The following is a 5,112-nucleotide window of genomic DNA, read 5'->3' as shown; positions in this document are numbered from 1 at the left end:
AGAACCTCGGTGTGACATCAGCTCATCATCGGGATGGTGGCGCGGCATGGGGAGCACAGCCGGTGACTGTGTGATGTCCTTCTGTGCTGACAAATACTTATTACACTAGTTGTGGTGAGCACTTAATAATGTAGATAACTGTCAGATCCACTATACTGCATACTTGAGATCAATACCAGAGTACATCAATTATACTGCAATAAAATAGTTAACAAAAGCCACACAAACACACAAAAAAGAAATGATATCTCTCAATACAGTACAGACTCAATTCTTAACAACTTCCTATGATACCAATCAACAAACTAAACCTTCTCTTTACATATCGCTAAAGGAGAGGTAACTACAGTCGTATAAAATGTTAGTGACTTCATGAACTTAGATCCATTTGACACTGTGTAACCTTGAACAGTGAGTTTACATTTGCTGAGGTTTTAAGTTTGCATGTTTCCCCAGCCACCTTTTCAAGGCTCCCTCGACCTCACTGTTCCTCAGACTGTAGACGAAGGGGTTCATCACAGGGGTGAAGATAGTATACAACGCTGACAACCTTGTCATGCTTAGCTGACCTATAGGATTTGGGTCTCATGTAGATAAATAGAGCAGCTCCAAAAAAACAGTTCCACCAGAGCCAAATGTGAGGAGCAGGTGGCAAAAGCCTTCTTGTGGGCTTCGGTAGAAGGCATCTGGGGAACAGCAGCCAGGATGAGATTATAGGAGGTCAGGATGAGGGAAAGAGGGACCAGGAGCATTAACACACAGTAGGTGTACATGGCATAGTCAAAGACATGTGTCAGCACAAGCCAGACACACAAGAGCGGGTGCCTCACAATCAATCTTATGAGCTCTGCAAAATGGGAAGCTCAAGGTGGCAGCAGCCTGCACTAGCCCATCAGCTGCCCCCAGGAACTAGGACCCCCAGGTCATTCTCAGGCATAATCATCAGCTCATGAGGATGCGTTATCTCAGGGGGTGGCAAATAGCCACATAAGCTGTCATAGGACATCGCTGCTAAGAGAAAACTCTGTCCACCACCCAGTGTAAGGGAGACAAAGATCTGTAGCCCACAACCAGTGGGGAAGATGGACTTCCTGCCAGTCAAATAGTCAGCAGCTGTTTTGGGCACAATAGAGGGACCAGCATCATGTCCATGAGGGAGGCTGGCTCAGCAGTAAGTACATGGGCGTGTGCAGCCAGGGTCCCGGTGAATCAGGATAAGCATGAGAGTGTTGCCAGTGAAAGAAGCAATGGCTGTTATCAGCACCACCGTGAAGGGGAGAAGGTGGCATCTTGTGTATTTGAAGAGTCCTAGAAGATTGAAATCTGATGTGGTGTTTCCCTTCATGATTTCTGCTCGTGTGCCCCTGAAAATGGAAAATTAGAGAACGAAGGGGTTTTCCTCATCTAAAAACCTTGGTTTGACATCATGACATGTGGGCAATAATGACGTCTGGGCAATACTGTATATAAAATCCAAGGTCCAGATTCAAACCCTACCTTCCACTTAGGATGGGTTTGAATCACTGCATAGGGGCTATAGCCAATACTATTAGAATTTCTTTGTATGTTGATATATCATAACTATACTTACCATGATGAGCATTTAGTAATGTATATAATTGTTAAATCACTATGTTGTATGTGTGAAACCAATGCATTGTAGATAAACTATATCTCAAAAAAGGAAAAAAATATTTTTTTCCTGATATTTTTCTACTTCTCTATGGCTCATTTGCATACTTTATATGAGGACATACTATATACTTAACACAAAAATATAGTGATTAATTGAGATGATGGATCAAAGTATATCAAAAATAGAGAAAACTTTTGAGGACTATGTAATTACACTGTTTATTTTTATATTATTTTTTCTATTAATATTCTTTCATTATGTATACTGAAACCAAATTCACCAGTTGAGAAAATAAACATTTAGAAGTTTGTTCATTTATATTTGAGTTGCACTTAACTTTTCCAAATTTTGGAAATCTTAACATATTCAAATAAGGTTCTCAATATAAAATAGATTTAAATTGTTTTATTATGGATCTTAAGGACCACAGAATGGAACGGATGAATACAAGTAAAACAAGATTTCTCTAGTGAAGGAAGATTATATTCCCAATAATTGATGAAAACATTCTTTCTCCACTCATTAAAAATTTTTTTCGTTTCCCTGATTTTTAAAATGCAACTATCCTAGTTCACCAGTCCCTCATCTGAAACCTTCAGTGTCTTCCTATCACACTTGAAATGAAAGGAAAATTATTTCCTGGCCTTCCGAGGGCTCGGAGACGTTGCCTGCAGCCCAGCTCTCCTCATGCGCCACTGCCGTGGAGACTCAGGATGACGAGGAAACGTGGCAGGGCCCGTGGGAGGGTCTGGATGTCCGTAAATGCTTGGCGAGAATATCAGGAACTCAACAAGGAGTGAGGTGACTAAAAGACACAGAGGCAGTTTTAACACAATTCTATTACAAAGCATACATTTATAATGGAGCATTATTATTAGTCACATATAAAGTATAAATATATTTGGAAAGAAAAAACCAATTTTATTTAAAAACATCTAACTTAGATATTTGGCTTGTCTTTTGAACACAGCTTTTAATATTCAACAAAACAGATATATTTTCTTAGGAGACACAGCAGAAATGACTGAGCCCACAGAAATAAACACAGCTTCACTAGGAAGGGTTTGCAGGTTATGAGCTGTTATGCCCTGAATATAATGAAGATTTTTCACTGCTACCACTTGCCACACTCATAATAAGAACAAAACTTGTAAATTCTTAAAGAGCAGGATAGCACATAACTGCAAGAAGCCAATTATCTTGTATTAGCAGAAAAATGCACCAATGTACAACTTCTATACATGTACAGAATTGCAGATGTCTGAGATGGATAGTCCAGGAAGATTCATCAAAAGCTTTAGAAATGTCAATATTTCTAGAGTATGCATGAAGGCGTTCATCTTACCTGGGCATAGTCCGTTATCAGAGGAGGAGGTGGGAAGCAGATGCACAGGGACAAAATGCGGTCAGTGGGGGAATTTAGTGGACCGAGCATCTGGATAGTCCCATTGGAGGATTTCAGGGTTTTTCTCCAGTTTGATAGGTCTGTTGCTGAGGATACCGATGTGTACAAACAGACAAGTCAGGGTTGGAAGTTTGGGAAGAGAAGAGCACTTATGACACAGTCACTGGGGGGAATGGAGGAGTGAACCGATGTGTAGACGGGCTGCTCAACAGCACTGTGCTCACAGGGGAGGTCATTGGTCATGAATTTTAGGGTGGTGACATTACATGCTATTTATTTAACACCCCCATTAGTGTGTGTAATCTTATGTATGGCAGGTGGATGCTGGCTTTAACCAGAACTGGGTCTGACAATGAATTACATGGAAGTGAAGGAAAGGGGACATGTTGAATGTATAGAGGAGAAAACGGTTACAGTGGCTGAGCATGGTGTCCAACTAGGCAGGAAAGGACGTCGACGGAGGTGTGGGCTAGCTCAACCCAGGACTTCACAAGCACACACATGCACATAAACACGGCAGAAAGTACCCACAAATATTGTTTGAGGGGAGAATAAGCTTTCCCAAGATGTCACAGGAGATATGCTCTGTCTGACTTATTTTTCAGACAATGCCCACAGATGGGAAAAGAAAGGCATTTGCTTTCATATATGCTGGAATTTTTGTTAGCTTTGTTGTTTTGTTAGTTTCTGAGTTTGGTTTCAAAGTCCTTTCTAGCCTGTATTTGTGGCCTGAGGCTTCTTCTGGATGAGCCTAACAAATTGAATTTGCTGGGTATCTTTCCGAAATCTAATATCCACATTTGGCCTCTGATATCAAAATGTAGTCTTATAAAAGTGCAAAGAAATTGTGTATTTGTTCCTCTAAAACGCTGTCCATAAAGAGCTCAGCTATTTTTAACAATTAGTCTCTGAAGTTCCAAACATCAACAGTTATTAATACTTCTACGCTTCAGGTACGGTGCTTTCCCAAAATGTTTCCCCTCCCCTCCACAGTAAATGGGGCCCCAGAATGTGTCCACTGTGACTGAGTTCCAGCTGCTGGGATTCCAGAGCCTGCCTGAGTGGCAGACTCTGCTCTTTGCCATTTTCCTGTTCATCTACTTCCTCACAGTCATGAGGAACGTCGTCATCATCGCAGTGGTGAGCTAGGACCAGCGACTGTGCTTGCCTATGTACACGTTCCTCCAGCACCTGTCCTTCCTGAAGATCTGGTACACGCCCTCTCCAGGCCACCCTGCTGTCAGGGGTCGCGCCATCTCCTTCCCCGCCTGTATGGCACAGCTTTACTTCATGTTTCTCGGAGCCACTGAGTGCTTTCTTCTGGCCACGATGGAGTATGACTGGTACCTGGCCATCTGCAGCCCGTTGTGCTACACTTCTCTGATGAGTGCTGAGCTCTGTACCAAGCTGGTGGCGATCTCCTGGTCAGCAGGGGTCGGCACGGGGTTTCTGCCCTCCCTGATGATTTCCAAGTTGGATTTCTGTGGGCCTAACTAGATCGATCATTTCTTCTGTGACCTCCCTCCCCTTGTGCAGCTCTCGTGCTCCAGGGCTCACACCACCGAGATGGCCATCAGTGTCCTGTCGATCGCGGTGCTGTGCATTTGTTTTTCTCTTACACTTGTGTCCCGCATTTTCATTGTGTCTTCTGTACTGAGGATTCCTTAAGCCTCTGGCCGGATGAAGACATTTTCCACATGTGGCTCCCACTTGGCTGTTGTCAGTATATATTATGGGACCATGATCTCCACATATGTTTCCCCCACACCCAACCCACCTGTCCCCTGAAATCAGCAAGATCATTTCTGTCTTCTACACCGCGGTCACCCCATTGTTGAACCCTGTTATCTATAGCTTGCGGAACAAAGACTTCAAAGCAGCCATTAGCAGAAGTCAGGAGAAGGACGCATGGCGTCTGTGGAGTGAGTCAAGGGAAGTTCCTTGGTGGATTGAGTTCAGGGATAAGTGCGTGGCGTACTCAGGGCCTCCAAACCTGGACCCCGCTGCTGACCCTGCACCGAGTCCCGCAGCTTCTTCACGGTCCCGTGCCAGCAGCAGCTCAGGAGGCTGA

The 5,112-nt window shown here is 43.5% G+C and overlaps 2 pseudogenes; one reads left to right on the top strand and one right to left on the bottom strand.

Moving 5' to 3' along the window:
- Window positions 1–417: 417 nt before the first annotated feature.
- LOC108394088 (olfactory receptor 2T33-like) lies at window positions 418–1,345 on the bottom strand (annotated as a pseudogene).
- Window positions 1,346–4,037: 2,692 nt separating this feature from the next.
- LOC108394087 (olfactory receptor 11L1-like) lies at window positions 4,038–5,112 on the top strand (annotated as a pseudogene).

The sequence above is a fragment of the Manis javanica genome, chromosome 14 (assembly GCF_040802235.1).
Source record: "Manis javanica isolate MJ-LG chromosome 14, MJ_LKY, whole genome shotgun sequence".
In the NCBI taxonomy this organism is placed as follows: domain Eukaryota; kingdom Metazoa; phylum Chordata; class Mammalia; order Pholidota; family Manidae; genus Manis; species Manis javanica.
The sequence above is the reverse complement of the archived record's forward strand: the minus strand, read 5'-3'. Positions and strand labels throughout refer to the sequence as shown.